The sequence below is a fragment of the Orbicella faveolata genome, unplaced genomic scaffold, assembly GCF_042242905.1.
Source record: "Orbicella faveolata isolate gen_17 unplaced genomic scaffold, um_ofav_v1 contig_24, whole genome shotgun sequence".
Lineage (NCBI taxonomy): Eukaryota > Metazoa > Cnidaria > Anthozoa > Scleractinia > Merulinidae > Orbicella > Orbicella faveolata.
The window spans coordinates 18,400,968-18,410,769 of record NW_028301552.1 but is presented as its reverse complement, the minus strand read 5'-3'; the positions used below and the strand labels follow the sequence as shown (position 1 = coordinate 18,410,769).

The 9,802-nt window shown below is 37.4% G+C and overlaps 1 long non-coding RNA gene and 2 pseudogenes across 1 annotated transcript; 2 read left to right on the top strand and 1 right to left on the bottom strand.

Moving 5' to 3' along the window:
- The first annotated feature begins 1,047 nt into the window (after nt 1-1,047).
- Nucleotides 1,048-1,932, top strand: LOC149110731 (uncharacterized; annotated as a pseudogene).
- A 2,046-nt stretch (nt 1,933-3,978) lies between these two features.
- LOC149110730 (uncharacterized) lies at nt 3,979-5,974 on the bottom strand. Its single transcript, XR_016207759.1, has 4 exons — nt 5,714-5,974; nt 4,881-5,157; nt 4,342-4,481; nt 3,979-4,083 (listed from the first exon to the last, which is right to left on the bottom strand). It is a non-coding gene; the product is annotated as an uncharacterized LOC149110730 (long non-coding RNA).
- A 975-nt stretch (nt 5,975-6,949) lies between these two features.
- Nucleotides 6,950-8,329, top strand: LOC149110729 (uncharacterized; annotated as a pseudogene).
- The last annotated feature ends 1,473 nt before the right edge of the window (nt 8,330-9,802 follow it).

Below are 9,802 nucleotides of genomic sequence, written 5' to 3'. Positions count from 1 at the left end.
AATTATTTGAGACAGAGGATCGAGTATTGTAAGAATGAATATCAGAAATGTCTTGAAAGAGATCTTGAATGTTCCCAGGAGCATTTCTGTGTCTTATTTCAAACATAAGGTTAGCTAAAAGCTCATAATACAAAAATTTTAACGGTAAAACACTGGCATCAAAAGATAAAGGAATCGTATGTTGATTTCGCTCAGAAAAAGAAATAAAGCGAAGAGCTCGCTTTTGGAGCTTTAGAAGCTTTTCAAGGTGTGATTTATATGCTTGGCCCCAGGCCACCAAACCATAAGTTAAATAAGGAGTAACTAAGAATCTATAAATAGTTAAAAGAGTTTGTCTTGGCAGAAAGTGCCGCAGTTTACAAATCAATCCTACAGTTCGGCTTATTTTAATAGCTATATGATCAATATGATGTTTCCAAGAAAGATTATTGTCAATTATTACACCTGTTTAACACATATCTTTTCCTTTATCCTGCTGTCGACTGCTAAAAAAAATCCACGGACTTTGGCGATTACCTTTGGCAAGTTGAGTGTTTTTATAAGGCCTAAAAGGGGTAAAAATAGATCGGACGGGGAAAACTAGGGCATAGCTTCCTAGTGCATACTGGGATCGCTTAGTTACTGCCAGATTTCGAAAAATTATAGATTTCCTCGCGTTTCGATACCAATTTCATCAATATTGATCGAGATTTTTCCACGGACCCATGGCCCTGAAGTTTCACTTGGTCGCGTGTTTGTTGCTGTTGCTTCTGTCTTCAATACCGGGCAGCAGAGCAATTGGCAATACGGAAGGTACGGGAAGCAATTCTTCGGCAGATGCTGTTCCTTCATTCCTATACGAAATCAACAAGTAAGTGTACCTATTAAGATCATCGTACTTCTGTGAGCCTTTTATCTCCGTTTGAAGGTTTGGTTCGGGTACTGAGGACCAGGATAGGAATCGTATAAAAAGGTACCAGACGTGAAAATATTGTTAGGTTAAAATCAAATTAGCGTTTTGAGTCAAAAATTTCCAATAATATTAACTGACGGGGTCTACATTTCATTTCTTTCAGCTTTCTCATTTATACATTATCAAAGGAGAATAAAAACGCAGAAAGCGGTTACGAGTCCGCCATAGCCGCTGTCGTGAAAAGAATTTTTGAAGAATCTGGTGCTAGCGATGTTGTTGTTAACAGCCGTATACTGCAAAAGGCTTACAGACATGCGAGCAAGGCAGGAGGAAATCACTGGCAAAGTTGGTGAACGGATGGAAAACCGGACCGAAGTATCAATTCAAAATTTACTATAATGAGGTTGACATGCAGAAAGTGAAGACAATCTGAAATCCTTCAAGGTCAAAAAAGGGCACTTGAGGAGCCTGTTACGGAAGAAGCTGCTAAAAGGATTCGCCTTGATGAGTGACTTCAAAGCGTGTTGAAAACGGCAGAGAAGAGGGTCAGTTACAACAAACGTCGATTTAAACGTCTGGCCAAAAAGGTAGCTGCGATGAATTCTGGAAAAAAGACTAGAGGCCCTGCCAAAAAAAGATCTTTTGGACAATACACACCACAACATCAGACTCGCGTGAAGAGGCAATTAAAAGAAGAATGTCACGCAATACTTTCCTTTCTTGGTTTGTACGATTATGTGACAACTAAAGTAGAGGCTTACAACGAAGATACGGGAAGGCTCGAGACCTTCAGGCTCCTGGAAGAAGACGAACGTCCTTTTACAGATAACGAGGAAAAGGAAATGACCGACCAAGAAGTAGATGATTTGAACATGTGGTTGTATTTAAAAGACAAGTTCAACATTTCCAACGAGGCCTGGCGTGAATTTTCAGCAAAAGCCAAAGACTTCCCAAAATTGTCCAAGTTCATTAAAAGAATCAACGACCTTAATGCATCGTGGACCTTAAGCCCCACTCCAGGAGAAGCAGAGGGTGTGTGAGTAAAGTTCGCAAGCAAGCGTTTATCACACTCATAGAAAAAAGAGGTAAAGATCGTTCTCTCATTGAAAATTGGCGCCCAATTTCTCTTGTTAACGTAGACGCGAAAATTATGTCTAAGGTAATAGCCTCGAGAATTAAAAATGTCTTACCTTATATCATTCATCATAATCAAACAGGGTATATTAAAGATCGTATTATCGGCGAAACCATTCGCTCCATCTATGATATTATGGATTCGACTGTTAAAGAAAACATCCCTGGTTTAATGATTTTCATTGATTTTCAAAAGGCATTCGATAGTATTGAATGGGATTTCCTTTTTAAATGCCTTGAAGCTTTTAATTTTGGTTCCGACTTTCTCCGCTGGGTAAAACTGTTCTACAAAAACATACAAAGCTGCATAATTAACAACGGCATGATTTCAAAACCTTTTAAACTTGAACGAGGCGTTAGACAGGGAGATCCACTTTCTCCTTATCTTTTCATTGTAGCTGTAGAAACGTTAGCAATTGCCATTCGTCAAAATCCAGCTATAAAGGGTATCTCTATTGGCAAGGAAGAGACAAAACTATTACAATACGCTGATGACACAACAGCAATGCTCGCCAACACTAGCTCGGCCAAAGTACTATTTCAAGTATTAGACCTTTTTAAGAATATCTCAGGCCTCAAGATCAATAACACAAAAACCGAGGGTATGTGGATTGGTTCATCAAAAGGAAACAAAGCACAACCGTTTGGCATTAAGTGGCCTAACGAGCCAATTAAAGCACTAGGGGTGTACTTCACGTACGACCCAAAACTATTAAAAGAAAAGAATTTCATTGAACGTTTGGATAGTATTAAAAAACTTATCAACATCTGGTCCTCTAGAGGATTATCTGTGTACGGCAAGGTTACAATCATCAAATCATTTCTTATTCCAAAGTTTGTTTATGTCTGCTCGGTACTGCCTACGCCTAAAGAATTAGTGAAAGAATTGAATCAACTGTTATTCAAATTTTTATGGAATGGGACGGATAAGGTCACTCGAGTTTCGGCTATAAATAAATACGAGGAAGGTGGTTTAAAAATGATTGATATAAATTGCATGATTAAGTCTTTAAGGCTGGCATGGATAAAACGTATATTTGATGACAACAACGGAACATGGAAATCATATCTAAAACACTTGCTGGATCCCATGGGAGGGTTTTTCTTTTTAAATTGTAACTATGATATAAAGGATTACAACATCTTCTCTCAGTTCTACAGTGAAATGCTCTCATGGTGGTCGGAGTTTCGTGATTCCTTTGCCTCTCAACGAGATTGGCAAAATATTATTTGGAATAATAAGGAAATTCGTATCGAAAAAAGACCAGTCTTCTACAAAAAGTATTTTGAGGCGGGAGTGATTCGTATCCAAGACCTACATTTTGATTTAACTATAAATGACGCACTCAGCCACTGGTCTGACAAGATAGCCAATATTAGTTATTTGCAATGGGCTGGCCTTCGCCATTCTATACCGTCCTTTTTAAAGAATATCATTTCCTGTCCATCTTTAGCTCCTCCATCCTTCTTTATTGACGACAACATCTTCGACGTCAGAAAAAAGAAATCAAAAGACTATTACTCACTTCTTGTTCGCAAAATAGCACAATTGCCTAATATCATAAACAAACTGCAGAACGATTTTAACTTTTCTATCGACAGTCCGGGATCGTTATCAGATTTGATAACCTCGACCAAAACAAACCATTAACCAATCGCTGCGCAAGGTTTCGTTCACGTGACATTATTTGGTAGCAACAGTGTATAATTCAATATGGCGGTCGACGGGGCGCTGCGATGAAAGGAGTTACTTTTTTCACAACATCACAATGCAATTTCATTTAATTGTAATTGTATGTTTGCTTCGCAATAGGTTACTGGATTATGGAATAGAAACAGAGATGTATGGAAGAAAACTGTCTTTGTCCAAAAGCTACAGCGAAAAGTTTCATTTTCAGATAGACACCGTATAATATTTGTTCCGAGTAAAAACACGCGAAGGTAGACAACAGTTATTCTGTTCACAAAAGCGTTGTTTATTGATACTAATATGATAGCTTCTATTTTCACTCAGGCTTCATTTTCTTGGTAGTTGGCGAAGCTGGCTGTTCAACAGTCTGTATAAAATATAAACGAAACACGAACAGTAAATACATCTTGAGTTCACAAATTGACACTGAACAAGTTGCTTCTATATTCCAAGCGGAGAGCTGTAACTGAATTTCGTTCAATTTGCATGAGCGAAGCGTGGTTAGGACCGAAACATCTCCTACTATGATTTATTACTATGAAATGGAAATAACAGTATCAAAACAGTTCGCGACCCTCCCTCTATCGACTCTCTGTCCAGATATACTGAAGATAGAATAGCTTACCTCGATGGCCATATCCCATCCCACGCCTAATTCCATTTCTGCGATTGCTAATTCAATTCCCTCTGCCGTATTGTATATTTCGTTTCCATCTTTGATGCACTGGAGTTCTCTTTGTCGTTGTGGGCTCGCCTGATATGGTTCTGGCACAACAACAAAAATATAGCAGGTATATTTACTTTAGTTCGTGATACACCTCCGTTCAGTGGAATGGGTACATGCAACACTTTATGTCGTGAGATGTGACAGTAAACTTGGAAATCTTGGCATTTCCGGAAAAAAATTGTTTTAGTTGTAGATCAGTAGTCTATTGTTGTGCATTCGGTGATATGGAAAAACGCTTTTAATGACCGATTCATATAAAAGAAACTATAATTCAAGTAATATGTTTTCGTACCATAGTTCACTCGCTAAATCCAACAATAAGCTTCGTTACATAACGACTGGTGTGCCAGAAAACTGACCTAGTTTGGCCGGTATTTCCGGAAAATATTTCAGGACCGCGAGTTGTTGAAATTGACTCTAAAATATAGGCAACTTACCCTTTAACGTGATTGTCGATTTTCCCGCAGTCCGAAAGGTGTTTTAGTTTCCTGTTTATGAAGTATTGCACCCGGCCTATCTGTCTTCCAGCAACTTCTCTCAAATTGTAATTTTTCTTAGCGCTCTTGGATACCAGACTGTGGCACGTCTAGAAGTGTCTCGGGTATTTCTCTAATTTCCGGCGAAACACAACGAAGTGCGAACGAGTTTCCAATTTTCAGGAAGGACATGAAAAGGAGTTCCTTCTGGCCCCTTGATTTTGACCTCATGGTAACCCTTCAAAAGAAAATAAACAACTAATGTTAGATTCGCAAGTGGTTTCCCGACCATCTGGACTGCCGTACCATGAATCGAGCGACTCACTAAGAGCTATAATTTTTTCTGAAGGGGCTTAGATGATTTATGTAAGTTACTCTTACGTACCCCGTGATTTTGCCACCAGTAATTCTTAAAGTTGAATGGTGCGTGTCTGTCAGGCCTAAAAGGAACGAAAATTTCATGCTGCAAAACTCGACAACAATAAACCTACCCTATGTAATGATCAAGCTATATCCACAAAATCGACATAAATTTGCCATTTTGATTCTATGGGTACCAGCATCCGCCATCTCAATACCTAGGAACATATCGATTACAGCTGTAAATATGGCCGCCGTTACGAACAACACATCGCAAATCAAAATACCCCCGTGCACTTTTTTCACAGATCGTGCACAACACTAAAAACACGTTGAATCCCAAGAATATGGCGTGAAGATTAACGACATATTTTTTGTGATTTTCGCAAAAATCTCCAGGTAACTTAAATCTAATGACAAAATGAAAAACATACCTGGTTTGGATGCAAAATTGCAAGCGCTGTTTCACTTTACGAGTAGCATTTTACATCGTTTACGCTGGTCTTCAACGACCATCTTCAAAACACGTGAGGCTCCTTCTTTTCTGGTAATTATCGAATAGAATTATGGGTAAATTACCCGAGTATAATCGAACAAATAACGAGCAAAGCGAGGTGAATACGAAAATTCCCGGTTTTTGAAATGGCCGCCATGTTGTGACGTCACATGGTTATCAAATCTGATAACGATCCCGGACTGATCGATCAGCTGAGACAAATCTTCAGTCTGCCACACTCTGTTGTTCTTAAGTCTTATGTGAAAGGATTTCAATTCAAAGTGCTCAACTCTATTCTGTACACTAATTCAAAATTACACAAAATAGGCTTTAAAACAGACGATCTATGTTCATTTTGCAAGGCAGAACCGGAAACTTTATACCACCTACTTTATCATTGCTCCTTTGTTAAACGATTCTGGAGTGAGTTTCAAGGTTACTGGCATGGCACCAAATCTCAAATCAGCAGGTTCATCTTTCCCTCCAAGATGTTTTATTTGGAATATTATCCAAACCATGCCCTTTACTCAACTTACGGAACTTTTTTATAATCATTGGTAAACTACTTATATGGGACTGCAGAAGATGCCAAATTCAACCCACAATTCAAGGATTTCGTACTAAAATTGCCATCAAATATGAAACGGAAAGTAAGATCAAAAAGAAAGATTATTTTAAAAAAAAGTGGGTACTAATCCCAAATTAATTTATGTATTATTTCTTTTTTTTTTTGTTAATCACGTAGATGGCGTTATTATTATTTGAACTTTTTGAACAGCATGACAACTGTAACTGTTTTTTTTTTCTCTCTTTTTCTTTCTTCTTTTTGCATTGTTAAAAGCACAAAGCTAATTAAAATATTCTCCCTTCTGTTGTATCTCTTAATTTTCAAGCTTTGTAGTATTGTTAGTATTAATTTTTGTGAGCAATGTAATCGCGTTTGTATATTTCATGTGAATAATCTATTAGTAAATAATCTCGGTACTGTTAGTTAATATATAAGTGTGTTCCTCATCATTGTATATTGTAGAGTTGTTATCGTAAGCTAATTATATATTTATTTTTGATTGTAAGTTAATTGTAGATATTTTATTCTTCTGTAAGTAACTTTAATGTAAGTAACGTATGTCATTGGTAAATAAAAAAAAAATAAAAAAAATAAAAAAAATAAAAAAAGTTCGAAGATAGCCTCCGAAAGCAGCTGGAACGGATAAAGCTCAAGGATGACATTATCAAAGTCAAGTTCAGCGGAGACGTAACTCAAATTGGTAAAAGGTTAAAGATTGTTAATTTTACTTATACTATACTGAATGAGAAAGAAGCGGCAATGGGCGAGAAAGGAAATTATATCTTAGCAATTATTAAGACAACTGAGAGTTATGAAAATTTAAAGGAGAGTCTTTTTGATCTCAGCAGTGAGATGACATCACTGACAAAAATTACAGTAAATGATAAAACGTATACTATTGAGTACTTTCTGGGGGGAGGGGGGGGGATTGGAAATTTTTGGCTTGTGTCTGTGGATTGGGGACTGCAAACCAAGACCATGCTTGTATATGGTGTAAGTGTCCTCGAATAGAGAGATGGGATTTTAATAAACAGTAGTCCCTCAAAACAGTAGTCCCGCACGAAACCTTGAAGAAATAAGCGAATTGTTGCCAAATCAAAGAAATATAATTGTAAACATGATCCCTTATTTCCTTTCATTCCTCTTGATCATGTAGTTATAGATACATTACATCTTTTTCTTAGAATTTCAGATAACTTAATTGAACTATTAATTAGAGAACTGAGGAGGATGGATACTATCGAGAAGAAAGATACATTTACAAATGGGTTCCCAAGGGATAAATATAAACATATGGCAGCTTATGAAACACTCCTTAAAAATCTGGGCATATCATTTCAATGGCATATTGGTAAGGACTCCAAAAAGTTGGAATACCCAGATTTCACTGGTCCAGAGAAACTTAAATTATTTGAAAATATCAAAATTTCATCACTTCTTAATGATGAAACAATGGGTAACCAAATTCAAAATCTGTGGGCTGGTTTCATGGATATCATTGGGGATTTAAAGCTTGATTTCCACTGTGACACCGAAATCATACAGCTCAAGACTAAGATTAAAAGCTGGTTTGAAAATTTTCTTAAGCTATATCAAACAAAGGAAGTGACACCACATATGCATGCCCTTAATGCCCATGTTCCTGAATTTCTAAAGTTATACAAAAATATTGCTTACTATACCCAGCAGGGAATGGAAACGTATAACGACAGGGCATCACAGGACTATTTTCGCTCAGCTAATATTATAGAGGGGTTGCTGCCCTTAAGCAACTTTTCCTGAAGAAAAACAGAATTCAGTATCTTGAGGCAGGTGGTTAGGTGAGGGTTAAAAACAGCTATGCCTGTTCCAACTGTTCTAATATTAGTCACACAATCAAAACCTGTTCCTACAAAGTGTGTCAACTATGAACATGCCACATGTTGCTCACATCTCATCAAAATTAATGGACAGTGGAAACAGAAATGTCTGTTTGTAACAGATTAACTGATGAGTTTCTGTTGTATCCAGTGTAGATTTCAGTTACGTCATAATGAAAAACTTTGTAACTAGACATCAAACACCAAATAGCTTTCTATGCTCCCTTGGCATTTGAAGCTGCGAGAAGAGTATAAATTCATACTGTGGGAGTATAATTTGATATGCAACAACCATTAAGGGTTTCTAAAGAAAAGGGAGTATATCATCTCTACTGAGAAAGAACATTTGGAATCTGAATATCTGATATCTACACTGGAGTTATGACAAAAAACTATTGTAAATGTTCAACATGTTATTTCTGTATTTTCATTAAAAAGCCCCATTTAAATATTGTATTTTGTTGCCATCACTATTTGGCTCCAATGTATTTGTATTCAACAATTGAGCTCTTCTTGGACAACCAATATTTAACTGTACCGTTGATCACATATGCAAAGTCTCCATTTTCATTTAATATTCTTTCGTTCCATTTCAGCCCCAGCAAATCATCTAAATCATGATTATCGGTGATTTAATATACTTCTCTCTGTCTCTGATAACATGCTTTGACCACCAGTCCAAGCCCTTGATCAAATACATCAGGGTTTATGTTGAGGTCAATCCTAATATCTGGGTCATCACGACGCCCAGACCACAGTTTCCGTTTTACTTCCCTGTAGAGTTGACCGTAAAGGCTGTTCTTTCTATCTTCCAAAGAAATTTCTTGAGGAATATATGCTTTCTCAAGTCTCACAAATGGAAAAAAAATCATCCCCACAGTCACGCCATTTATCTGTATCTTCGCAAAAATCTTTGGAGTGAATTTTGATCCTTTGCTTCTCTTTATCGACCTCGCGAATTTCAATTTCACACAGTTGGTTGTCCTTTCTCATCTTCTTTTCATTCTTAGCTTTAAACACTAGTAAATACTTGTCAATAAACCTTGTAGAATCAGACTGTGCATTTCTCTTTTAAATACCTGCTAGGAATTGGAGGTTTCTCATGATAAGACTCTTCGCATGCTTCGCATATTGTGGGAATACCCTCTTCCGGTGATATGTTTGTGTAGAGACTGGTGACGTTCATTGACACAAGAATGGTGTTCTTAGGCAGTTTAGTCTTCTCGATGAAGTTAAGAAAGTCTGCTGTATCTTTAAGATGCGAGGCTTGTCTTTGTGCTATCGCCTGAAGAAGGTGGTCAACAAAAGATGCGATCCTTTCTGCTGGGCCGTCGCACCCTGATATAATAGGTCTACCGGCAGGTGTCGGTTTCTGAATCTTTGTAAGTGTGTGAAACATTGGTATTCGCGGAGGGTCGGGCGTAAGGGAGAGCCATTTAGCCGTCATTTCTTCTATGTGGCCTTCTTAAAGTAGGGATCGAATCAATCGATGAACTTTTTTGGCCGTGGTGTCAACCATAGGTTTGTCCAAGGGTCGGTATTTATGTATATCATCAAGTTGGACTTGACCCTCGTTGAGTTTATCTGTTCTGTTCATTAT